Genomic DNA, 26,318 nt, shown 5'->3' on the forward strand with positions numbered 1-26,318 from the left:
CCAGAGCCAAAGGGTGGCCAACCATTCCTCTGTAACCTATGTTTTACTGAAGGAGTATTCCCATAGAAAATAACAACACAGAAATACTGTCCCAGAGCTTGTGTGAGAAGCAAGTCCTGTCCCTAGTTCTCCAAGAGTGCTATGAATATCAATGAATTTAATTTCACAATCTCCACATGGAGCAAGAGATGTTTTCCTGCCTGTTTTCCAGCTATGAAGTCAAGGCAGGGATGATTAAATGGCACTGAGGTGGCCAAGGGCACACCAGGGGGAGGAAGGAAAGGCTGAGCACCTCTGGGTGGGTGAATTGCCACCGAACAGCAGAATTCTTTGGTTTCATTTTTGTTCTCACTGGTTAAATTCTTAATCTCCATCAATTCTTGAAGGAACTGTTGAGGATTTTTTTAGTCAGCAGAGCCTGCTCTGTTATTTCACAGGGTGTAAAAAGGAGCATTGACTGAAGCTGCCAATAAGAGACCACACATAATTTCTTCCCCTGCTGAATATTAACTTCAGCACCCATTGGAAACAAATTTTGACACACTTTCAAAAGTTCAGGCACACAGCTGTGTCTGCACCTCTTTCTGCTGGAACTGGAGTCACCCACCCACACCGGTGTGGTGTGAAACCCTGAGGCCAAAGTGAAACAAGCTGAAATATGTTAAACAGAAATTCTGACTCAGAATGACCATACAGGTTCTTGATGCAACTTTTCAACTTGAACTTTGCACCTCCTTCTGGCTGATTCAAGATGAAATGTTGCTGCATGTCCCTGTGTGATTTCAGGCTGTGGCCACACGGTTTTTGCTGACTGAAGCTGGAGCAGGGAGGTTCAGCCTTCCTCATGACCACCATCAATTATTATTGCTGACTCAATGCAATGCTCAAAGCAATCACTCTATCAAGAATGTCTGGGCTAGGAAACCTCCATCACTGAGTGGCTAAGCTCACCCAGATCATTGTGAAAGAACTTGTTTAAGGAATATGTCTGGACAGAGACAGCAACAGCAGCTCCTTTACACAGGCCCTCATCTCTCTCACTGCAATGAGATAATTGCTCGAATTCTTGAATATTTCTTAGCTGGTTAAGTTAGCTGAAGATCTAGTTATTTTGTGATTATCAGAAGACAGCAGGTATGCAATCTGGGTTCTTCTTCACTTGGCTGTAAGAATTAAGGCAAACAGTTAACAGATACAAACACAATAAAAACTATTCCTACATAACATTGGCACCTGGGGTTTTTCTCACCTTTTGCCCATGGTGGTACCTTGATTGGCAATCCACACTGATCAGGGAGACATCCACCAAAGGATTGATATGCTACAAGAAGATACACTGCTCTGCTGTTTGCTTTTAGCCAGAACAGATTTTTGGTTAAACCATCCTCACGTGCTGGATTCCTGGGAGCTGACTCTGGCTCCTTAGCCAGCCCCCATTTTTGGCATGTGCTTGTGAAAAAGTCGCCGAAGGGAGTTGTGCCAAAGGGCTTTTACTCTGCTCTTAATGGCTCCACGTAGAGTCTGAAGGAATCTGAAGCGCTCACAAAATGTGGTTTCCCCTCTGGTGTTTGCTGTTCAGCTGGCTCAGCAGCTCAGCCATTTAAAACCATTGTGAGTGGATTTAGCACTTGTGAAATAATGCTGGCCTGTTCAGACCCAGAGAGGGATGGGCAAAGTCCACTGGTACAATAAAAGCCCCTCTTACCTCCTCCTCTGAGGAGCCAGGGTGCAGTGGAGTTGGAGGGAGAAAACTGCTCCCATCCAGGTGCAGCCACACAGACATTGGGTGCAAGAGACAGCAGCTACCAAAATAAAAACAGCTAACATGTGTTCACAGGTAGGAATAACTTCAGTATCCCAGAAGCATTAAAAAACCAACCAAACAAAAAAAACCACCCCAAACAAAACAAAACAAAACAAAACAAAACAAAACAAAACAAAACAAACAAGAAACCACCCAAAACAAAATAACCAAACCCACACCAGAACCTCACTAAGTAAGTTTAGGGAGAAAATCATGAAGAAGGAAAAGTAAAGAGGAGCACAGCCCCAGAAGAGAGCTCCAGCAGGGTGTGTTCCATAAAATCCCAGAGTCTGAGTGCTGCTCAGCCAAATGAAGGGAACAGATCCAGAAAACAGAGCCCCAGAGGTCTCTGTCCCCAGAAACCAGAGCAGATGGAGTGCCCCACTTCCTCCTAGTCTGAGCTACTACCTATGGCAGGAGGTGTGTTCCATCCCTGAGCTGATCTAATGCCCAGTTATTCTGCTGAGACCATAAAAAAGGAGATAACAGGCACGCTGCAGATCTGTATCCTCGTGCAGAGATCTGAACCCAGGACCAGGCTCAGACAAGCAGCTCCAGAGCAGATGGCAACAGGTCTTGGTGGCTGCTGATTAGATTGGCTTTTGGTCAGATTTGGAGTCAGATTCTGATTCATTTCCAATCCCTCTGCCTTCAGCCACGAGCCTCCAGCCACCCCCTGATCTGCAGGGGCACTCGGAGGGGTTTGGGGGCACCGTGGGTCCCTGCCTGGGAAGGGAAGGGCTGGGGAGGTGAGCTCAGCTCTTTGGGGCCAGGTGCAGAGAAGGGTGTCCCTGTCATCACCAGCAGCAAAGAATGGCTCAAAAATAAAAAAATACATCACCCTGTGGCTGCACATGATAACAACACATTCCTCTTTATTCTGATCCAAAAGCAATTTTTTCTTCCTTTGTTCCCCTCCCTGTGTTTTCCTATCTGATGAGAACTTGTTTCTCAGCCAGGAGCCCGGTCAGCCTGTTATTGGTGTGCCTGACATCGTTTTTATGTTCCTCCCATTTTTTTGTTTTACCTATTATCAAATGACTTATGAAAAGCAAAGTTCAGCCAAGCAAACCTCAGAGGAATTATGCAAGAGCCAGCAGCCCTGAGCTTTGCCACAAGGCCCGTGCAGGAGAGGTGATGTGGATTGATAAATCTGTTTGTGGGGTACTCTGTGGGTACACAGAGGTGCAGATTCAGCTGGCAGGAGCTGTTCCCAGTGGCTATCCCTCAGTCAAACGCTGTCTCTAGCCCTGCTCTCCACCTCTCTGAGAACTGAGGGGCACTATCCAGCCCAGCAACTCCAATCATTCCATAGGGATGATACAATTCCACAGACATGATACATTTGTACCCTGCACACTGACAGAGTACTTCCCTCTCCTTATCAGCTGCTCAGTGGGCGTAATTGTGAGGCTGGTTCAGCAGAAATGGGAGCCACACTTGTGGGAAGTTGGTGTCAGGACCAGCCAAGCACACAGGCTGAGAGAAGGCTGTGATTTCCTGATCACAACCTTTGTACAGAAAGATCTACGGGCTTTAAAGGCCCCTTTCTCCTTTTGGAGCCTTGGGAAGGGCAGGCAGGACTCTGGCTCCTCTGGGTGGGCTGCAGAGGGTTCTTTGGGGATGTAAAATTGTGGGAATATTGTATCAGTTACACAGCAGCATTGTCTGCCTCTTGCCCAAGGCACACGGGGTACGTGCACAGTCAGTGCTAACGTGTTGATACCTGTGAGCAGAGGGAAATTCACATTCTGTACTCCAGTGCTGCAGGAGCTGAGGTGTTGAGATGATGCAGGGAGGGCAGAGGATGGATTACAAGGTAAAAGGTCTTCAAAAGGCTCAGGAAAACAAAACTGTTTGGTGCCAGGGTCACAAACTGGAGAGAAAAATTACAGGGATTTCACTAAATACTTATCTCCCTGTCAGGTAAGGATAAATATATATTAAAAGTCACTGGTCATGTTAATAATATTAATAAGAGCAAAAAAGTTTCTTTTGCCCACTTTCTCTGGTCATGCTAGCAGCAGCACCAGAGTATCAAGGTACCCAAACAGAATATGAGAAATCACGAATAAGAAAAAAAAGAGGCAAATTGGAATTTCTTTTTGTTGGGTTTTGTTTAGGATTTATTTTTTAGGGGAAGAAAAAAAAAAAAATACTGTAGTGAGTGCACAGAAAGGCACCACAAAACCCCAGGACTACTGCACAACATATTGACAGAAAAGGCAGAAACCCAGAAGGGAAGGGTGTGATCAGGAGTGAATAAACCATAGGGATAAACTCCTCAATCATTTCATGCTGGGTGCTGTAAATGTTTCAGTGCTAATATGAGCCTTTTGAAATATGGCCAAATAAAGGCCAGCACAACTGCCCTTCAAACAGATTCATCCAGTGCCCAGTCTGTCCTACATGGTCCAGGGTTTTATTTCCTCCTTCCTATCTCTTTCATCCCTCCTGAAACATTTAGGGTTTCATTTGGACACAGCTTTTTAGCTATCCCCTTACAAGAGCCCAGCTTTGGCACACAATGCTTTCTGAGTGAGCCCCACCTGAAATCCATGGCATTTGTTCTGCACCAGTGGTTCCCACTTCTTCTGTCCCTTGGCCACCTTGAAGGGACAAACTACAGGATAAACACAGGTACAGTGAGAAAGGAGCCACACAAAGCTTCAGCTCCCGCAAAGTTTTGTTTTCCCACTCCTAGAAGTTAACGTGTTCAGTGTCTGAATGTGAATGTTTCTTCAGAGCAAGAGTGTGTTTGCAGAAGCTGGGCATTCAATCATCAGAAAAATGGTTATTCTGCTTCAATCTCCTCCCATTCCTATTGTGGCTCTGAGGGATTTGCTCCCCTGAGCAGTCTCCCAGGAAGGCCTCATTTGCTACAGCCCTTCCCAAAGGTCTCTCAGAGCAACCTGCACCCAGGAGAGCTCTGAAAAACACAGTTGTCACTGGGGACCTGGGCCTCCCTTGAGTTTCTGCCGTGCTGTTCTATAGCTCCTCATTGTAAAGTTAGCTCTTAAAGGTTCTTTGTCTCTGCAGGGTTGAAAGTTGCTGACTGAATGTCTGGGTCCAATTTTCCACCAGTCCTCCTTTAACTGGCCGTTCTCAGCTGTGCAAAGCGCTTGCATAATGCTGCAGGATCATTCACACATCAATCTTATTTTACATTTTGAACCTGTTTTGCAGAGGGGTTAATGAGAAAACAAAAGACAACCTGAATAATAAGTCACCAGAAAAAAAACCACTGTCCTAATCCTTTAATATAGAGCCAGAACAGCAGTTCTTTTCACAGAGGGAAGAGGAGGGACGTTTTTCTAATCTGAGAATGTAATTCCCAGGGACAGTGTATGAGAAAACAGCAGTAATCTACAGAACACCCAGGAACAGTTGTTGAAAGATTCCCAGGGTGTTACTTTTGGCAGGACATCAGGTTCCAATAAAACCCTCTGAAAACACTAGCCTAACAACAACAATAATAATAATATTTTACACAGATGAAGAGTCTTTTATTTAAGGCTCACTGCAAATGATGAACGAGCTTCTTGAGGAGAGGTGGATAAAACCAATGCTCCACAGATATTGCCACTGATTTGGTGATGTAGAAAACAGGTTATTGTGTGGAGACTTTGGAGGGCACACAGAAAAGAGTTAACATGCATGGGCAAGCTTGGGAGCATTCTTTGTGGTGAACTTTCCTGGGCATGGTAATGTATTTTTGAACGTTTTCAGTAAATCAGCTGCTGCATTCCTCACACACAACCTGAGCACCTGTACACAAATCAAGCAAGCAATGATTGATTACGTGGTGTAAATACACACAGCACTTGCTGAGTTCATTCACAGCCACTTCACCGCAATGTGAAGCTCTGTGTACTCGGCTTCAGTTCCTTCCTGCTGTGCTCTTGGATGTTTTCTGAGAGCAGTCTGGACTTATTAGATATGTATCCAAGCACAGATGAGTGTATGAAAAGTTATGGAGCAGAAGGGAGAGGTTGGTGTGAGCTGGAAGTTTTGGACTCAGCCTTTCACCTTGCACTGTGAGCCCATCCCTGCAGGGGAGCTGCTCCACAGTGTGTCTCCCTTCCACAAAACCTGAAATTCTGCCTCACTCTGGGCCACACATGAATCTCAGCCTCTATTCCATGTGCCACACTGTGAAGATGTTGCTTGTGGTGTCCCAGTGGCAAAACCTGCAGTGAGATACAGCTTCTACTACATCATTGTTTTCATGGCAGAATTGGATTGCATGTGACTTTTTGGCATGAACATATCATCAAATGCTGCTGCCCTGACCTCACCTTGGTGACCTTAAGAGGACAGCATAAATTGAGATAAGTGGTTCCTTTCCTCAGGGCCTCCCAGTTTATATTTCACATGAAGATTACATCTTGCTCTTTGCAGCCACTTTGAGAGCCAGCATCACTCTTATTTCCCAGTACAGCACTCTCCTCAGACAGCAGAAGCTGGACTCTGGAGTTCCTACTCACTGCTTACACAAAGGAGACTGTAAGAAACAATTCGTGTTTCCTCTGTGTCATAGGGTAACAACACCAGCAGCAGAGGTTTGCCAAGGCAGCCCCAGCCTCAGCAGTGAGTCACAGCAGAGAGATGAGATTTGGGGGTGATCTAACAGCCTGCTGCTCCCCAAAGGGGGAACCCTGCTCACTGCAGCCCACAACCCTTTGCTCCCTCCTTATCTCCCTCTCCCAGACACATCCACCTTGTCCTTGTGTTGGAATCTGCCAAGCCCTTCTCACAGACAGTTCAGCTCATTAAAGCTGGAGAAAATTGTCTCTTTTAAACATGTATTTGTTTGTTTGTTTGGGTTTAGCTTAGCTTGTTGAGCTGGACTGGCTCAGAACAGTGTCTGAGGGAAGCAAAAGCATGAGAGAGCACAGGAGTCACAGCAGCAGAGTTTGCTCTGGACTCATAGATCACCTTAGCCACAAGGTGTAACCCTCAGAGCTGGGCTGAAGACACCCTGTGGCTGCCAGTTCCACTTTTTTTCCTTATGGTTGACCATAGCTACTTTCTGAGATGATTCTGCCAAGTCAGGAAGCAGATTAGCAGAATAATTGGTATAATTCATTCAGCTGCAAATGCAGAAGAGAATAATTCTGGTCTCTTAGAGCTGCATTACACAACACCACAAAAGAATGAAGAGGGGCAGTTAGAATCGATGACACACAACTGGAATGGCTTTTATGGGTTGAACATACCATGATGGGAAGGCATGACAGCCTCCAGGAGCTGTGCAATGCTTTACTCACTATCAGACAGGCCCCCATGGCTGCCCTGTGGCTGGAAGCAGCTTCTATCACTAAGCTAAAATACAGAGGAGCTCACCAAGCATCGTGAGTCACTGCAGCATTCGAGTCCATTCTCTCTGTCAGTTTTGCTTGCCCTGGGCCTGGAGGGCAGCTGGTCAGAATCCTTAAAGGACCTTCAATACCAGCTTTTACCAGGGAGTGCTTTTGCCTCCCTACAGATGCAGCTGCACTTGTCTCTTGTCTTGCAGTTGTTTTGTGGTGCTCAGCTCCCATGCAGGGGTGACAGATGTGCACCTGCTGATGTTAGACACGGGATAAAAGTTTGCAAACTGGTCTCAGCAGCTGCATTTGGAAGTTAAATTCTGAGAAAGTGAACTGCTCCCATCTTCCCAGATTCTGCTTTTGAACAGCCCTATAGTTATGGTCAGACACTGGAGAGATTTTTGTGGTGTTGAAAGAACGTTTTGGAATTTCTTGTACAGCTCAGAACTTAGCAGATGACTCACTAGCATTCACCTCTATTTGTTACTGAGCTAAAACTTTTATCCCCTCGGCTTCTTGTGAAGTCCCACTCTGTATCCTTTCAGGAGCAGAGCCTGTTCCAATGGGAAAGAACAAACAACGTGGGCAGCGGCTCAGAAGTCAAGTTTTCAAAAGCTGCCGTGTTAAATTCCCCCTGAGCTCACGTGTCCAGAGAGGCATTTGCACACCTAAATCCCTCTTGCTCACTTCTGGCACACCAGAGAGCCACTGACTGCAGCTCTGCAGAGAAGTTTGAAGGAGTTCCTTTGCAAAACCTGACCCAGAGTTTTGCTGATGTTCTTTACGTGTCAGGCTGCCTGCCACTTCCTGACAGAGTTTCTGCAGCCTTGCACCCATGGCATTAATCAGAAGAGGTGCTTTTTATTCCTGGCAAGTGGGAATGATATTTCCACATCCCAGGTGCTATTGGTTCACCTTGCTGTACCTGTGAGTGATCACAATTTGACCAAGCTTCAATTTCAGGGAAAGCAGCTGTCTAAAGCAGCAAAGAGCGCCTTACCCAGGAGCAGCTCGCTCTTCTGCTTGCATATTCAGCCCCAAATATAGAAGATATGGCCAGAGGAGTTCAAGCTAAAAATACCACTCCTGTGCCACAGCTAGGTTATTTTACCACCTTGTACCAGGGTAGTGAATTTTTCAGAGCAGTTTGTGGAAGTTCCTTTGAAGCACAACATTGATCACATCTCTTTCAACTGTAATTTTTTTCCCCCTGCAAGTGGGTCAGACTCCTTCTGGGTCCTAAACTTTTGAGAAAGGAATATTTCTTTTACTCTTAACCTGGAAATTCACAATCTGGTCAGAAGTGCTTTGAGTTATGCAAGTCCAGATCTGTACTCCTTTCACAATTGTCTGCCATGGTAACAAAGAGGGCAGTGCCATGTCTGGTCCCTCAAGCTCTGTACTTGTGCCAAAGATAACCAGTTATACTGGCATAATTAATTTTGATGCATTAATAGCACAACAGTTTTTGTCTTTACCAGCCAGAATATTTGCCAGTAGGATTTGGCAAGCACAATTTAACAAAGATTTTTCCCTCTGTTAAGAGGGAGAAAAATCCCTGATTTTAAAGAACAGGAGAGGAATCCTCATTTAGGGATTAATCACCACTTTGTAACTCCTGCAAAATCCACACTCCAGGCTCTGATTTAGTTACACACAATTGCTCTGGCTTACTAATTAAGAATAACATGGGTATTAGCCTTTCTTCTTTCAGGTTTTTAAATTGCTGATTTAAAACTTCTGCCTGTGTGAGAAGCATTGCTAAATATCTGAAGTGTAAAACAGCAAGGACATTTGCATCTCCAGCCAAACCCACAGGGGTCCAAAGGAAAGGCATGATCTGCATTCAGCACCTCCACCTATAACCTGGAGGACATCTGGAACTCCTCAACCTCCACTCTGTGAGGAAGGGACTTCTCTCCTGAGGGTACAGAGCAGATTCATATTTGGACTCCATTTGTTGTCACTGAGGGGCTTGAGCTTGAAATGATGAATACCCTCCCTCCACTCGTGTGAGACAGAGCAAGAAGTGCCCTAGGGACAAGTGAAGCTGACACTACAAAGCCTTTCTTGCCCTTTCCCTCGAGCTCCTAGCAGGTATCCAGCTTTCTGTCCCCAGTCACACTCCATTTATTGTGAATGGAAATGGAAGGGAAACAGCTTCTCCATCTGACTTCGGATGGGAAAACCTCCCCACCCTCCCTGTCTAATTCTAAATTCTAGTTCTAGTTCTAAAGTGAGTCCCACTTTGTTGTCAGTACCAATAAGTACCAATAAGGCTGCTGTTAGGTAGGAAGGAGATGATTTACAAGGGGCAGCTGAGCACATCTGCAGGGTATTGGTCCTCTTTACAAGAGGAGTTTGATGGTGCTGCTGAATGGCAGGGCTGATTACTCATCTCAGCCTGATTGAGGCAACATTTCTTCTAATAACTTGTTATTAAGAGATTTGTGATTAACTTTGACTTCAGCACTCTGTAGGGATTTATTATTTCCCTGATTCCTTTGAGCCTGACTTGATAGCAGCTTTGAATTACGAAATTTGATGCCATCTTTGATTTGGTTGCATCAATAGCTTTTTTTTCCCCCCAAAAAAAGCTCTCTTTGCTCACTCCTTTATGCTACCAAGACTTGCTAATCTCTTTGTACCTGCAGAATAGAATACTACTACTACTACTACCAATAATAATAAACAATAATATAAAACAATTAATAATAATAATAATTAAATAAAATAATAATAAAAGGGAAGCACACAAGTTTACTTGCTGTACCAAGCCAAAGCTGCCCAGAACACATGGCAAGATGGAGAACAGGCAGAGATGTGAGTCAGAGGAGATGGATGAGAGGGATGATAAGCCCAGAGGCAGAACGAAGCATGGCACAAGGAGCAGGGAGTGCTGGAGGCAGCCATTAGGCAAATAAGGCCCATCCAACCATGTCCCCATCATGAGGGGTTCCAGAGGGAGCCACGTCAGCTTTTCCTGATTGGCTTTGATGAAGGGATGCTGGAAGTAGATAGTCAGACCATTCCAGCTGGGGCATCCTAGACACAGTAAACATTCCCACTGGAATGATCTGCTCTCCCTGGGCCCTCAGTGTCAAGGTGCAACAGGAGGCTGACCGAGAACTCCTTCTGAAGATGATTGTGGTATGTGGGGTCCTGGGGGGAAGTGGGGGTGGAGCAGCATCTGCTTTACTCCTCAGCAACTTCCAAACACATCTGGAGCCTTGGCACGTTGCATAACCTCCTGCCACAGCAGCAGAAGTGCTTGGGGGGGGTCTTTGGCATGGAAAGGAACCAACAGAATGAAAACCATTTGTACTGGAGATTACTATGAGATTTCATTGTGCTCTGTCCTTCTGTGGGAGCCTGGATTCCCAGAGGAAAAGAATTGCCAGGAAGGTCTTTTCTGTGCATTTTTCCAGGTAGCTGCAGTCATTTCTTCCACATGGAGATGTCATTTCCACAAGGCAGTGCTTTCTCAGCTCCAGAGCCCACCCCTGATGGTGCAAACCTGCAAGCTGCCCAGGAACACAAGGCAGTGCACATGGGCTGCTTGCTGATTTAACCCTCAGATACATGAGCTAAGAAGTGCTTTCTCCATTTCTAGGTGTACTCAGGGGATTAAATGCATTTTGAAAAGCACTCATGCTCTGTTTGCAGCAGTAGCCATCTCTTACCCAGCTGTAGCTGGAAAAGCTGAGATCCACTGCAGTGACTTTCCTGACACCCAGGGTCAGGGTACTTTGGATAGCAAGCCCTTCATTCCTCATTCTGTGGACCCAGCTGCTCCACAGAGGCTGACATCATTCGACCACAAAGTATAATGCTAACCACCAAGATTTTTGCCAAAATATAATTTGATAGCTCAACACATTAAAATTTCTTTTGGAATCAAGTAAGTGTCCAGTAGATATGCAATTATTCACCAGTGGCATGCATTCAATGTCTCTGTGCAATCATCCAGCAGTCTTTTTTTTTTTTTTCTATGGGTATATCTGCCAAGATGAAAAAGAAGGAAAAATGTGAACCATTTTCAATGTGATTCCAACAGTTGGATGAAGTTTTCTGAAGCACATTGTTGAGTTGTGATCTAAATTAACCAATATTCTCCTGAGCAGCTGCTATTCAAACAGTTACTCTGCATTTTCTATTTTGATTATGATCTGCAAACCATGGAACATGAATATTATCAGGTGGGCTACACATGTGGAAGATCTGGGTTCATTATGAGGCAGGTCATAAGGGAAGTTACCTCTTCCCCTGTAGCCTGGAATAATTTTATTGTCTTTTCTGGAATGAAGAGTTCTCTTTAAACAAAAAAAGTCCATCTTCCCAAATATCTGCTGGTGTTGCTGTTGCCAATTTGACAACTGTGACATATGAACACTTCACAGGAAATTTGGAGGTTTTTTGGGTTTGTGTTTTTTTCCCCCTCAGGCAGCTCAGAGTCCTGAAAGAGCTGCTGATGAAATATTGAAGAAGCATTGCTAACATCTACTTCCAGCAATATAACAGCTCAGCTATACCTTTTAGACAGAATAAAATCTTGGTATGGAATAGCTTTCCACCTGAAAATGTTCTAAGGAATCTTTTTGAAACTGCATTGAGAATACCAAAATTTGTGAAAGTTTTCCATCTAAATGTTTCAGAATGAAACATTTCATCTTTTCACTTTGAAGTAGCTCTTTATTTGATCTACCTGGTTTTGTACCTTACAAAACATTTAAAATATTTTTTTGAGCAGTTGAAGCATTTTCTCTCAGCACAATATAGGATATTTTTCCCCTTTAACTTCTCTTTCCCATAATTTTGAAGCATTTAGCATCATCCTAGAACAAAGTGAAGGGAATGTAACCAGGAAATGAGGGTGTTTTACCCCCTCTCCTCTGGATGTGAGCCACACAAGGTCTGGCTCAGCTCCAGTTTTCTGCTGGACAGCTTGGCTGCTCCCCTGGGGCTGCAGGGGCTCCCAGGATCTCCTCTGGACATCCTCAGTGAAGGTTTGAGTGCCAAGGCTTTGGCTGTCACAGCATCCACACTGCCTGCATTCTGCAGTTCCTCCAGGAACCGCTGAGTGTGTGGTCTCAGGAAACACAGAGCCACTTCCAAACCCTGTAGCAAGATACTTTGTGCCTATTAACAAAATTAACAAAATAGTTAATAGGTTAAAATTAACAAAATTAACAAACTAGAAGGCTTTACCAGAATGTTGTGTGGAGGACTGAAATTTTCTGCTTGAAAGATTTTCTGTTTCCCCCTCTCAACCCTGAGGAACAGAGGAAGATCTAAACACAGTTATCTACAGTGAAATTATTGATCACATGTATATTGTAATAATAATAATAATAATTGTAATTATTGATTACAGCCTGTTGGCTGAGATGCAGGCTATTTCCAGCTGAACAGAACAACTTTAACCACACTACGAGGAATTCAGTGATGGTTGCCAGAGCGTGTAATTGAGGTTGTTAGAGGTAAACACCAGCAAGGGCTGGGTATTTACCAGCTGATACCAGCACTGTTCCAGCACTTGCTAACCACCAGCCCCTTTCTAACCTGTGCTCACAAGGTTTATCTCTTCAAAGAACCACAGAATGGAGAGAGTTGGACCCCTTCTGCCACGGGCAGGGACTTGTCCCACTAGACCAGGTTATGTCCAGCCTGGCCTTGAGCGTTTCCAGGGGTGGGCAGCCCACAAACCCTCTGGGCAGCCTGTTCCAGCACCTCACCACCCCTGCAGTAAAGAATTTCTCCCTGATATCACCTGTAAGCCTGCCCTACTTCAGCTTAAGGCCCTTCACCCTTGTCCTAGCCCTGCATGCCCTGGGAAAACATCCTTCTCCCACTCCCACAGGCCCTTCCAGCTGCAGGAAAGTGCCCCAAGCCTTACCCAGAGCCTTCTCTTCTCCAGGCTCTCTGGGTGCTTTGCAGAGGAGAGGAGCTCCAGCCCTGGCATCAACTCAGTGGCTGTCCACTGAGGCTCAGGTCACCACCTGCCCTGGGCTGGGCTCCAGCTGGATGCAGGACAGGCTCCAGCTGGTTGTAGGACAGGCTCCAGGTGGATGCAGGCTCCATGTGGATGCAGGATAGGACAGGCTCCAGGTGGATGCAGGATAGGACAGGCTCCAGGTGGATGCAGGACAGGCTCCAGGTGGATGCAGGACAGGCTCCAGGTGGATGCAGGATAGGACAGGCTCCAGCTGGATGCAGGATAGGACAGGCTCCAGGTGGATGCAGGACTCAGCTGGATGCAGGACAGGCTCCAGGTGTATGCAGGCTCCAGGTGGATGCAGGACAGGCTCCAGGTGGATGCAGGCTCCAGGTGGATGCAGGTTCCAGGTGGATGCAGGCTCCAGGTGGATGCAGGACAGGCTCCAGGTGGATGCAGGCTCCAGGTGGATGCAGGACAGGCTCCAGGTGGATGCAGGTTCCAGGTGGATGCAGGACAGGCTCCAGGTGGATGCAGGACAGGCTCCAGGTGGATGCAGGCTCCAGGTGGATGCAGGACAGGCTCCAGGTGGATGCAGGACTCAGGTGGATGCAGGACAGGCTCCAGGTGGATGCAGGCTCCAGGTGGATGCAGGACAGGCTCCAGGTGGATGCAGGCTCCAGGTGGATGCAGGACAGGCTCCAGGTGGATGCAGGCTCCAGGTGGATGCAGGCTCCAGGTGGATGCAGGACTCAGGTGGATGCAGGACAGGCTCCAGCTGGATGCAGGACAGGCTCCAGGTGTATGCAGGCTCCAGGTGGATGCAGGACAGGCTCCAGCTGGATGCAGGCTCCAGGTGGATGCAGGCTCCAGGTGGATGCAGGACAGGTTCCAGGTGGATGCAGGCTCCAGGTGGATGCAGGACAGGCTCCAGGTGGATGCAGGCTCCAGGTGGATGCAGGCTCCAGGTGGATGCAGGACTCAGGTGGATGCAGGACAGGCTCCAGGTGGATGCAGGACAGGCTCCAGGTGGATGCAGGCTCCAGGTGGATGCAGGACAGGCTCCAGGTGTATGCAGGCTCCAGGTGGATGCAGGACAGGCTCCAGGTGGATGCAGGCTCCAGGTGGATGCAGGACAGGCTCCAGGTGGGCTCTCCCAGCAGCACTGGTGCAGCTCTCACCTGGCTGCCATGCAGAGGGGCAGAGCAGAGGGTGCTTTAAGCTCAGGGCTGACTCTCACAGTGGCTGTGCCTCAGCCCCTGTGTTTTTGTGTTACAGCTCCACAGCCTTTCCCAGGGACATGAACCCAAGGAAGTTCCTCCTGATCCTGCCCACCATTTCCACCTTTGGGATTTCAATGTTGCTAGGTGAATCCATTCAACAAAAGAAACTTCTGATGTCAGGACACAACCAGATCTGAAGGATGCACTGCCTTTACTGTCTCTTTAACTCTACAATTTACTGTCTTTTAAAGCCATGCTGGATTATTTATGGAGAGGAAAGTAATAAAAGGTGCAGATATATGGCAGAGATTTCAGAATGTTCTCTGGCAGGAAGCTGTGCAAAAGCAGAGGAGTCACTGCAGGGAAAAGACAGCTTCTCTAAAAAAAATAAAAATATCTAGTATTAAGAGAAATGCACTTTGTCATCATCACATGGCAAGGTCCTTACAAACACCCTTGATTTTGGAACCTCTTAAATTTACACTTTCTGGCATCAATATCCTGCTGCCACGGATCTGTTTGGACAGAGATGACAATCAGTTACTTGATTAAACTGAGGAATTGACTAAGTCTAGCTTTACCTGCAGTGAAATAGATTAGTAGAATTGCTGCTATATCAGCAGCAGAGCTGACTCAAGTTTACCAGTGTACAGCAATACATTTCAAAAGTTTAGGAAGAGAAACAGATCCTCAGGAGTCCTTGGGGATCACTGAATTATTCAGTGTTGCCTTCTGAGTAAGGCTGATGCTGCACCACTTGGCTGCTTCTGTAGCAAATCCAGTAACTGGTGTTTGACTGGAGCATATGAAGGTGTCACATCTTGATTTAAAGAGTTCAGGAGATGGAGATTTCACCCCCTCTCTTGGCAAATTATCTCCCTGCCCTCATTTTCAATTTAAACTTAACCTCAATTCAGCTTCCTGTTAGAGGGGGGTTTGTATGAATTCTCCAGCAATATTTAAAAGTTGGTTTAGTACCTGATACTAATTAAACCTAATTAAATAAAGAATTAATATTTCTTTTAGGCAGGACAGCTGCATCTCTTTCAGTTTCCCATTGCAAGGCATTTTATAGCATCTCCATGATTTGTATGGCTTTTCCTTTTCTGTGCACTCTCCAGATTCTATGGGTTTCTCAGCTGTGAGCAAATCTCCCACGTCATTGTGATGTTAAACAAATTAATCTCATGAACACAGCTCTGCTCCTGTCATCACTGTAGAACTGCTGTGTCCCACAGCAAGCTCATGTTCAGTGCTATTTCCATGAGGATCCTTAAAGCCATTTCTGAAACTGCCTTCCAGTTGGATGGCTCTTAACGCTCCTAAGCTGTATTTCAGTTGTATTGTAGTTAGAAATCATAGGAAAGGCTAGATATGCAAAAGAGTTGGAGTAACCCTTGTTATCTCATGCCAAATCCATGCAAAGTGGCAGAATTACCTGGCACAGGGCCACGTTGATGAGAACCAAGTTACCTGTTCATACTGGCTCAGCTGAGGCTGCTTTCACTCTGTGACACACAGATCCCCTCCTGCCTTCCCCCTCTCCACAAATAAATCCAAACAGGTTTTTGTTGAATGCCATCAGTTTCACGTGCCCCTTAGCCACATTTGCAGCCTCATGGCCTCTGTCACAGGCTGCCTCTCACACATTCTGTTCTCCAGGCCTGCAAGGGTCCTTTCTCACACTTATTTCAGCTTTGGGCTCAGAATGACACAGATAAAAACCCTGGAGTGCCTCAGCCTCAGTCAGCACGTCAGCCCCAGTTTGGATGGTTCCAGCTCTAGCACTCAGCATCTGTGCCAGAGCCAGCCTCAGCACCAGCTAATTGTGGCCACCAGAGCACAGCTCTGGGGCTCACTGAGGGCTGCAAAGGGCAATAAATCCAACAGGGTATCACTGAACACAATCAATACCTTCAAATGATGTTTTCTGAAACAAAAAGCAATGCCCAGAAAGCCAAAGCTCACTTTATATTGGGCACAGTCCTGTCTATTCCCTTTCCTGCTCTGCTGGTTGAACCCCATATCAAGCTTTCTCCTCATCTGCCCTCTGCTATCAAAGCAGCTGAGCCAGGGTTACCAAGGTCATCTTGTCCTGCCTCTCTCTGGTCACTCTCCTCCAGACTCAAAAGGCTGCTTCTTGCTCAAAGACTTATTAAAAGTTAGCAAGAGAAAGCTGTGCACCTCACACAGCTCCTTTGCTTCCCTGGTGCTGTTTAGGCATGCTGGGGTTTATTTTCTCATTCTTTATGGCTGCTGGTTTTCATCTTCCACAGCTATTTGTGAGGGCTGGAAAGGGTTTCTGCATTCCCTCGGTCCTTGATTACCTCATCCCAATTCTCTTTAAACACAAATGAGAACTACTGAGTATTTCTGCTGTTCCTGGATCATTAAGACTTTCAGCATCTTCTGCTAAGCAAGTGAGCAGTTCAGTAACAATTTCTACTGTTAGAAATTATTTTATTGCTGGTACTCTTTAAAACCCCTTACTGTCCTTGGGCTGCAAGGTAAAGGTTTCTTTTGCTCCCTTTCAAGTCTTTCCCCTCTTTATATTTCCACAGGCTCTAATTTACATAATTGCTGCCTCCTTCCTTTTTCTTCTCCTCTTCCCCATTTATCTGATATATTTTTAATAGCTGCCTTTACTTCCTCACTTAATAGGGAGGTGCCGCTAACCAAAGATGTCCTTGCTCAAGATTATGAAATTGTGGTTTTCAGTCATCTAGTAAAGTTTCCTAGAATCATTTCCAGTTTTCCTTCACACTTTCCTGTCTAGACCTCACAACTTCCATCCCATTTTCTCTTCCCAAACACATCCATTTATCATTTTCTTGGTTGCTTTGCAGAGCAGGACATGGGGAGCATCACACATAGGAACAGAGATGTAGAAAACAGACCAGAAAGTAAACCTTGTATCTTTCCTTAGACGAGGTAGAAGATGGAAAGTTCTTCATTTAACATCCTAACAAGAAAAATGAGATTATTTTCAATGTCTCTTCAGAATGTGCTGGACTAGGGTTCAGGTCCTGTTCTCATTTAGTCTAATTAGAGAGTCATTACCAGGAATTACTAAGCTTGCACAGGCAGTCTCTTTTCTAGGAATTAACCAGCTCTACTCAGTTTGAAAATTGTTGGAAATATGTTTTAGCCATTATCACCAAAGAAAAGAGAGGCTACTGTGAAAAGGAGATTAAGAAGTCCAGAAGTTTAAATAAGCACTAAAATACCAAGCACTCACTCACCCATTGCTATTAAACTTTCCAGAAGCTTGTGCTTTATTAACAGCAGTGATAATTAAAGGTGCTGTTTGTTAGTCCAGCTGTGATGCACTGGGGAGTCCTGAGGGAAAACACTAAGGCAGAGCATTGGATTCCCAGGTTTTTAGGAGTACCTTGGTGAAAGATGGAAAATGTGTCCCCTAAAAACCTGGGAACAGATGGATGGAGCTGCCTTTGATGCTCCTCCCTCCTGTTCCACGCTGGCTTTGAGAATTGTAAGGAAGCAAAGGACGTGATGATGCAGGAGTGAGGCAGAACTGAAAGTGCTAATGATTATGAAATTAGAGTCTTGATTACAACTGAGCACTGATTAAGCAAAAATGTGGTAGAAACATAAGGCTACTCCTTGGTAGGTTTTACTTTGGTTTGTTTCTGTTTGGGTTTGTTTGTTTGTTTGTTTGAGGGCCAGTATGATAACACACAACAGCAAAAGAAGCATCCAGCTCTGCATAAGCAAAATGCCTAAAGAGCTTTACTGGTTTTGTTTTCTGGGTGGTGGGGATTTTTTTGTTTGGTTGGTTTATTTCCCCTTTTTTTCCTCCTGAAGTTGTCTGCAAAAGCATGAGGGAAGAGGAAAAGAGGAAGAGAATCTTTGGGAAAACAGTATTCCTCATAAACATTATAGAAATTTTACTCCACCATTTTAGTTATTTACTTGATTTTAATGCTGCTGTTTGTGGGGAAATAAAATAGTGTACAAACCAGGTAAAAATGGCTAGCAGCCAGGAAAAATTAGCAACACAGCAGAAGGACTCAGGGGTTTGGGGTATGCAGTAAACATGGATCTGTCAGGAGGAAAATGACTGCTGTCAACCTCAGGAAAAGGCTTCTTCATCCCAGGTGTGCTACTGTTAATTCAGCCCCTATGACTGATGCAAGGGCTGAGTTTTGTGTTTCATGTATAATGCAACAGGAGAAGTAATTCCAGTGCAGGAATAAAAAAGTTGATTGTTTTCCATCAACCCCAGCCTCCTTTCTTAGCTCATTTTAAAGTTTTAAATCTCTTTCCAGACTAAAATTACACCCACATAGTCCTATCCCCACTGGAGTTCAATTTAGTTATCTTGGAAACACGACAATGAAATGATACTGCAACTATTTCTCAGTTATGGTGAAACCAAGACAATTTTATGGGAAAAAAAAAAAAAAAGGTTTAACTGGGGCAGAGAATAGAACTAGGTACTAAATATTTTACTACAGAAAGAGATCTGGAACATACACAAATTGGTGCAGCAGATTTGGTTTTCTGTGCTATTGGCAACTCTTTTTTAAAAATTAGGTCACTTTTTCAAGGAAACCTTAGTAACTGGCATTTGTGGAGATTATACACTGCAGCTTGAAAGAAAAGGGCTTTTTAACAGCAGCATCTCCCATCCTATGTCTATTGTTTTTCAGCAAACAACAGAAGATTTGTCAAATTGGAATGGCTGTGTTTAGTCTCATGTTTACTCTTCTCTACAGCTGAATGCTAAATTAGAGTCGTCACATTGTCATAATTCCCTAAGCTGGTTTGTTTCTTTTTCTCCTCAGTGTTCCTGTACACATTCCTTCAAATCACAGGGAAATTTACTTTGAACTTAACTATTTGACTTTTTCTGTGGGAAGACAGAAAGTCTTCTGCTTGAGAAATGTAAACCTAGAGACAGGAGATGTGGATATATCTATGCAAGGTGTAGGTGCTGGTCCTTACAAAGCAGAAAGGCAGGAGCAGGTGCTGTGGCTGACTGCAGAGCACTCCTTCTCTGCCCAGTCTGATACAGACTCACCCTTGTTTAACCCTTGACATCCATCTCTAAACACCCCTGAGACCTCTGAGGACAGAGCAGCTCTCTCTGACGGTGGCCAGACGTTGCAGCAGGTTGCTCAGCAAGGTTTTGGAGACACCATCAGTTGATCGCTTTATTGAGATGAGCCCGGGGAAGTTCAGCTGTCTCCACTCTTGGCTGAGTTGTGAGCAGAGGGTGACCCCAGGGGTGGCTGCTCTCTTCAGGAGCAGTGACAGCAGTGGCTGCCATCCCCAGCAGGCTCCCCAGGGCTGTGAAGCCCCCTGGGCTCGGGCACCGTGTACCCAGTGCTGGGTGCCAGGCCTGGCACGGTCAGACGGGCACAGGTGCACGGACAGCTCACCAGCAGGGCTGTGCTGGTGGATGCTGCTGCTGAAAGCTCCAAATATGCTCTGAGGGGAGGATTGCTCTTCCATGAGAGTGGCCACAGAGGCAGCCTCCCCTCGACAGAAACGCTGCTCTTGAGTACGTGAAATAATTATGAGATGAATATGAATTGAAAGTGCACTTCCTCTTGACCTACTTCCCAGGCAGAGAAGCACAGCTTGATGCCCTCCTGTTTGGAGAGGTAAAATTATCTCTGCATTCCCTGGGCTCCACACAAGCCTCTATTGTTTGGTACCAACCACATGGCTCATTATCGTGCCTGCTACGCAGTCTCTCGTAATGATTTCCTTCCCTCTCCTGTCAACACCCAGCTGACTAACCAAACTGGTTTCTGGGCAGAGAAGTGGACCTGTTTACCCTGCCAATAAATACACCTCTTTTTTGTTGGTGCTGTGGAGGTAAACATGCACAATGGCAGCGTGAGCTGGCCTTGGGACAGGGGCTGCTGATGCCGAGGTGCTCCAGGACTGTAGGCACCAGATTCCCTCCTTGTTAAGGGAACAGACCTTTCCTACTCACGTGGCTGTGGGATGCATCTTTTTACTCCACCACAAAATCAATTATATGTTCCATTAATGCCAGTGGAGCCTGGCTGGGCCCTGAGCTTCCAAGGATAAATCCAGCAGCAGCTCAAGGGTTAGAGCAGGACAGCAGTGCCAATTCTGTGACAGTCTCCTGGCATGAAGGATGTAAGCTCCAGAAATAGAGCTTTTGACACACGTCCTGTCCCTTCAGAGAGGTCTGTGGCTCTTGCTCAGGTGTCTAAGTACAGAGGATGATCCAGCACAGCTCCTGCTGGCATTTCAAAGCCATCAACTGTGCTGGCACTGCGTGGTTCTTCCATCAAGGAACCTGTTTGAAAGGGGAGAGGCTGCTGGGATTTTCTGCCCTGGCTACGCTTCCCCTCCTGCCCCCACCAAAAATCAGTTCATGTGGTTTTTTAGGTGTTTATTAGAACTGATGCCTTGCTATACCAAGTTGTGCTGGAAGCAGTAGGGAGCAAGGGGTCACTAAATGATTTTTTAGTTAATCCATAACCTGAATAAGGCACATGGAGAGAAGTGATAGGATGGTGCATAAGTTGCCAGAACAAAATCTCCATTCCAGCTTCCCAGGCTGAAGTCTGTAGGCCACAGCAAGTTAAACTTCTGCTAGGAGAGAATCTGGTCAGGGGCTGTGTTTTTTTTCACATGTACATGCCACCAGAGATAACAGCTTTTCCTGCAGACTTCAGCCAGGATGGATTGTGAGTCAGGGTACATGAATCACCGGCCAAACCCTGCAGTGCATCAGTGATAAGAGAAGACAAATTCAAAAGTGCAGGTGCCATATCAGCAGCTGGAGTGGAGCTGACAGAGCAGTGAGAGACAATGGCCACTCCTGAATTCTTTGCTTTGAATGTTTCGTCTCGCTTTCCACATGAAGATGTGACACATCTGAGTGATGTGACAGGTCTGGATGTCCATCTGAGCTCTCTTGCCTTGTCAGCAGCGATAATTTCATTCTGTTTGGGCATCAGTAGCTGCTGCTGTAATCTCAGGCATCACTGACTGATCTCACAACAACCAGGTGTGTCAAATAACCAAGTGTAGTTCTGCATTTACCTTATCTCAGGGGGTGTGTGCATATGGGTTTGGGTTTCTTGGGGGGTTTTCTTCCCCTCCAATGTACTGGTGTACAATATTTTCTTCCTTCTGAAGACAGTTCTGTTATTGTCTTCAATAATTCTGTTATTTCTGTTATATCAGCAAGGATGCTGAACAGGGAAACCCTTTGCTTGAATTAATTCAAGGAAACTGATTCAAAGGCGTTGTTTTGGTTGTCAAAGCAAGCACAGCTTCAGCTGAACCGGGCGCCGATTCTCTCAATTTGTTGTCACAGTCTAATTAAATTAATCTTAATTTAGATCAATTAATTAATTAAGATTGCCTCAAATGCACGCAAATGCTGGAAGCTTGCCAAATCCAAAGCCAATAGGAGTTATTAATCACCCTTGGCCAGCCAGCCACAGCCCAGGGCTGCCCACTGAGCTCCAGCTGCAGGGGCTCCTCCTTGCCCACAGCCCCCAGGAGGAGCCCAGCTGGCCACGGAGCCAGGCAAGCCTCAGGCAGCTCCTGCCCCAAGGGCACTGCAGGCAAAAGCCCATCCCAGTTAAAGAAAATTAAAGCTGTCTGTTTAAATGCTGCTTTGGCTTCCCCGATGCCAAGCGCTTCCTGCGACACTCCACACGTGTCAGAAGCTCAGAGCTCATTTCCATCCACCTCCTTCCAAGTGGCTGGTGAGGCCTCAGACAGGCTGATTTCTCAGGGAAAATTTCTATTCAGGCTGATTTCTCAGTATTTCCCTGCACTGCTGCCTGAGCAAGGCATTGTGGCTGAGAAGTTGCCCCTGGCTGCACCAGAAGTTCCAGCCCTGTTGGGCTCATGGGAGGGATCCACGTTCAGTGGTTTGGAGAGAGCACTGTTCATTTGGAAGTGGGACATTTATAAACCAGTTTTTGCTTCATGCTGGATGGGTAAGAGCAGCCAAGGCCTGGTGTCCTGCTGCTGTGCCAGGGACGAGCCCACCCCGGACACCCTGGCTCCCCTGGGCAGGCAGGAGCAGGAACCAGCCCACCTTCCTCCCCACACATCTGCTGTCTGCAGAGCTCCCCCAGCCTCAGGAGCCTCCCCAGGGACACAGGAACGCTTCCCAGCTCCTTCCTACTCGGGATCTGGAAGGGCTCCACGCTGCTGGAAGCATCCAGCCCCGTTTCCTGGCTCACTTCACCTGGCTGATCCTGAGATGTGCTACCCTAAAAGCCTTTCTGTCTTCTGTGACCTGGGCTAGAAAGTGATGGGGTGCATCTCATTTCCCTGCCACATCTGGGACAAGCAGACCTTCACCATTTAAGGCTATACAGGAACACTTCTTTCACAGCACAATTGCTCTAAATCATTGCTTTAAAAGCTGAAATGTTTGAACAACTGAGAATGAAGTTTATGCTTGCTTGCATTCTCTGTGTTATCAGCAAGTGAGGTTGCACAGAGTTTAGGTTAAGGCAAATTTTATTTCTAAACCACTCTCTAATCTAATCTTTAATACTCCTTTTACATAAAACTGAACAGCCACAGCATCAGCTGCGTGATACTCTGAGCCCAAAACATAAAACCTCTCCAAGCCCTACTGCAGTGTCCTTCCTGCACTGCAGGGAAGAAAAATGGAAGACTTCAGGGGGCTAAAATTGACATTCAGGACATGTAGTGTTAAAGCAGGAGAGACAGCTTTAACTGAGGAGAAATTTTATGGGAGGAATGTGTGTCACGTGGTTTGTATCCAATATTCAGAAGAGCACAATATAAGGCTGCAACAACCATTAAAAAATATCTCACATTTAATAAGGGGCAGTTTTACTTGCATGACAAACCTTTGAAGCAGCTCTTTTTACAGTTCCCCTCCCAAGCTTTCTTGTGAACATTATTCACTGTTACCTTCCAGTCACAGCTTAGCCCAGGGTCTTGTGTATTATCTAAAATGCAACACAAAAGCATAAAATTAAAACAAAAATAAAATTTAATAGATCATTAATAGAAGAAAAACAAGAGAGAGAGAGCTCTACAGTTTCTTTTACAGTATGGATACTTCCAGCATTATCTTAAATGAGTTACATTAGCATCTTTGAAGACCAAAGAATTCTGATTTCTGAACTCTTTGCCCTTAGACTTCAATCCCTGCTGTGCAGCTGCTCAGAGAAGTTTCCAAATTATTCAGTGCACTTTTGCAATACCTCCTAACCTGGAATGACTGTCTAGAAGGCACAAACCCCTTTTTAAACATAGTTATAACCAAATTCATAATCCACTGGAAAAAGATTGTCAGTGTATTAGCAGAGGCACAGGGTAAGGAAGTTTCTTAATGGTGATGCTTTCAGGGCCACACTTTTGGAGTATAATTTAATTTAGACCTGTGAACTTAAGCTAAGATGGACAAAGATAAGTGTTTTAATTGTTTAACTTCCATTGAACTCAGTGGAAGTCCCAGTACCATTTTCCAAAGTGGGAGATATTGCTGCCCACCAGCTGTTTCACTTCTGATCTCTGCCCAACAGTAATTCACAATTTATGTTCAAAGTTCTGCTATTCCACTGGCCATTTTTACAACCCATTAAATCTGAACTGCCCTGAACTTAGCATGCCTAACTCCTACAGCACCATCAAGCTGCACTGGAGGATGGGAAGCAAAAGCAAAAACAATCTCATCCTATGAATCCTTCTGTCAATATAGCAAGCTATAAACCCAAACAACAGAATGACCCCACCCTTGAAAGAACTCCAGGAAGAAAACGGGAAGCCAAACTTAATATTTTTAATTACCAAGGCAAACCTTCCACTCTATCATTCTATAACCACCTTAAACCTCCCCCAAGAGCTTTCCTGTATCCTAAGGCAGGGCCTTGGCCCAGCTTTCCAATTATTAAACTCCTATAAAGCAGCACAGCACTGGATCTGCTCATTTCAGATTTTCCTTCTGTGTCCAGGGGTTTGGGTGTGTGTTGTGTTGCATCTTTCCTGTGCTCTGAACGTAAGAAGGGTTCCCTTGGTGACTCAGTTAACAGTTAATATGCCTCATCCAACCATTTATCTAATTGAATAATCCCCTTCTTTTTTAGCTTAATAGTCCGTTCTCACATCTCCAGTTTTACAAACTAGAAACCTTTTTCTTTTTTCATGTGTGCCTTTTGATGTGAGGTAATTCCATCTCAAAGCTTTGTCTGCTTCAGGTTTCTGTCTCATATGGCCAAAAATACAGGTTCTGGCACAAAACCCCATCTGGATTTTCCTGTTGGTTCAGAGTCACACAACTTCAGTTAACAGCAGCAGGACTGCAGAGGAACCTGAACATCCCCAAAACAATGTCTGTGTGCCCCCAGACAAAAGACACTGAGTGTACCAATGAAAGAGGAGAACTGGGGAGGAGTGGGGGATTCTTTTGGTTCCAGCAGTGAGCAGGGGCTCAGCAAGCTGCAGGAAGGGAGGTAATGCTGCATCTGTCAGAATTCGGGTTGCTTCTGTTGCAGGCTGCCTGTGTGCTCTTAAGCAAGTCTGTGCCCGTCCTAACAGGACACCCATGTTGTGCTGAGGTGTCTGGTGCCACTTGATTCTGAGAACAGAAGCATCCCCTCCTCGTGGGACACATCCCCTGCCTCTGCAGTGACTCCTCGAATTGCAGTGGCAATTCTTCCTGAGAGGTGACAGGAGCAGAGAGCCGTGCACTGGCCACCTGTCACAGGCTCACAGGGACAAAAGCTCAACCTCAGCTGCTCAGAAGGGATCCCCTGGAGGCCTTGAAGGCATTTCACTGAGGATTTCCATTGCTTTGTGACTCTGACCTGTGAAGGTTTCCCAGCAGACTGGCAGACCCTTTCAGACCCACCACTTACAAGAGTTGAAGAGCTGCCTTGCCCAGGTGAGCTGTGCCTTGGTCCCCTTTAGGGATTGCCCAGGGAGGAGCTGAGGCAGCTCTCTGTGCCAGGTGCCCGTGGCCAGCGCTGTGTGGCACGTGCATGTGACAGAGCAGAAGCCCTGAGTGCCACTGCTCATGGATGCAGTGCCAAAACCCTCAGCCACGCTCTCCCCTCTTTCCAGCCGGATTCACACAGTTTCCTTTCCGTGGACAGCACTCCAAGGGTGGCCAGGGGCTTGTAAAGCTCAAAATGTGCAGATGAACCAGAGCTCTGGTGCCTTGGAGCGAGGTTTACCTGGGAATTGCTGCAAGAGGTAGAGCACCCTGGGAATGGGAATTCCTGCCTGGTTCCATCAGCTTCAGGGCTCCCCTGCCTGGCAAATGGAGTGCAGGTGGATTGTGTTCACAGCACAGGAACACCCTGCACTCCTGCAGGAGAGCTCACCCATCCCTCTCTGCCCCTGCACAGCACCCATGTCAGCATTCCTGTTAACTCACAGACAGGGAAATCTGAAATGCAGGGAGGGCAGCTGGGATGCCCTGAGACACATGGCAAATGACAAATGAACCCTGGGCTACCTCACCTGAAAAGCAACATCGGGCCAGGGCTGGGGCAGTTCTAAATACAGGGTTATGGGTCACAAGGGACCATTGCTATATGCTTGTCCCATTCTAAGATTTTTCTCTTCCCCTCCTCAAACATCTGCTGCAAACCAGAGTCAGAGGGGAGCTGGACTTCTGGCCTGATCCAGTACAGCTGTTACTATGTTCTCTCAGTTTTAGAAATCAACCTGACCCCTCAACACTGGATACAAACACGCTTAGGCTTGGGAGGAGGCCAGTTTTAGGACCTTGCTTTATGAATGTTTTGTATTAAAATGATTTATACGAACACATTTGCTCTTTGGATCTGGCAGCAACAGCGATCAGACCCAGCTTTTCTTAATATTTTGGGCCATAAGCCATCCAGCTTGGGGATTTATTCATCTTAACGTGTTTAGCTTTGTAAGCACAATGCAGTAGTTACTGTTGTGCCTCCCGGCTGCTCTTCCATTTTTTATAAACTCATTCTCTCTGCTAACCTACTTTGAATTTTTTCTTCTAAAGCTGTTTTTAGTCTTCCCCTGCCCCTTTTCTTTTTACTCTTTTTTTT

At 46.0% G+C, this 26,318-nt stretch overlaps 1 protein-coding gene and 1 long non-coding RNA gene across 4 annotated transcripts in view; one reads left to right on the top strand and one right to left on the bottom strand.

Moving 5' to 3' along the window:
- Positions 1-26,318, top strand: part of NINJ2 (ninjurin 2) — a 44,503-nt gene that overhangs the window by 7,640 nt on the left and 10,545 nt on the right. Inside the window, exon 1 of one of the 3 annotated variants that reach the window (XM_086885542.1) lies at positions 25,146-25,168. The exons of the other annotated variants lie outside the window; for them this stretch is intronic. The gene's annotated coding sequence lies outside the window, so the exon portion shown is untranslated. Of the gene's footprint in view, positions 1-25,145; positions 25,169-26,318 lie in introns of those variants that run through there. 3 annotated transcript variants of the gene reach the window in all.
- Positions 9,964-13,125, bottom strand: LOC147653836 (uncharacterized). Its single transcript, XR_015286063.1, has 2 exons — positions 13,013-13,125; positions 9,964-12,255 (listed from the first exon to the last, which is right to left on the bottom strand). It is a non-coding gene; the product is annotated as an uncharacterized LOC147653836 (long non-coding RNA).

The sequence above is a fragment of the Cyanistes caeruleus genome, chromosome 4, assembly GCF_971803275.1.
Source record: "Cyanistes caeruleus chromosome 4, bCyaCae1.hap1.1, whole genome shotgun sequence".
Taxonomy (NCBI): Eukaryota; Metazoa; Chordata; class Aves; order Passeriformes; family Paridae; genus Cyanistes; species Cyanistes caeruleus.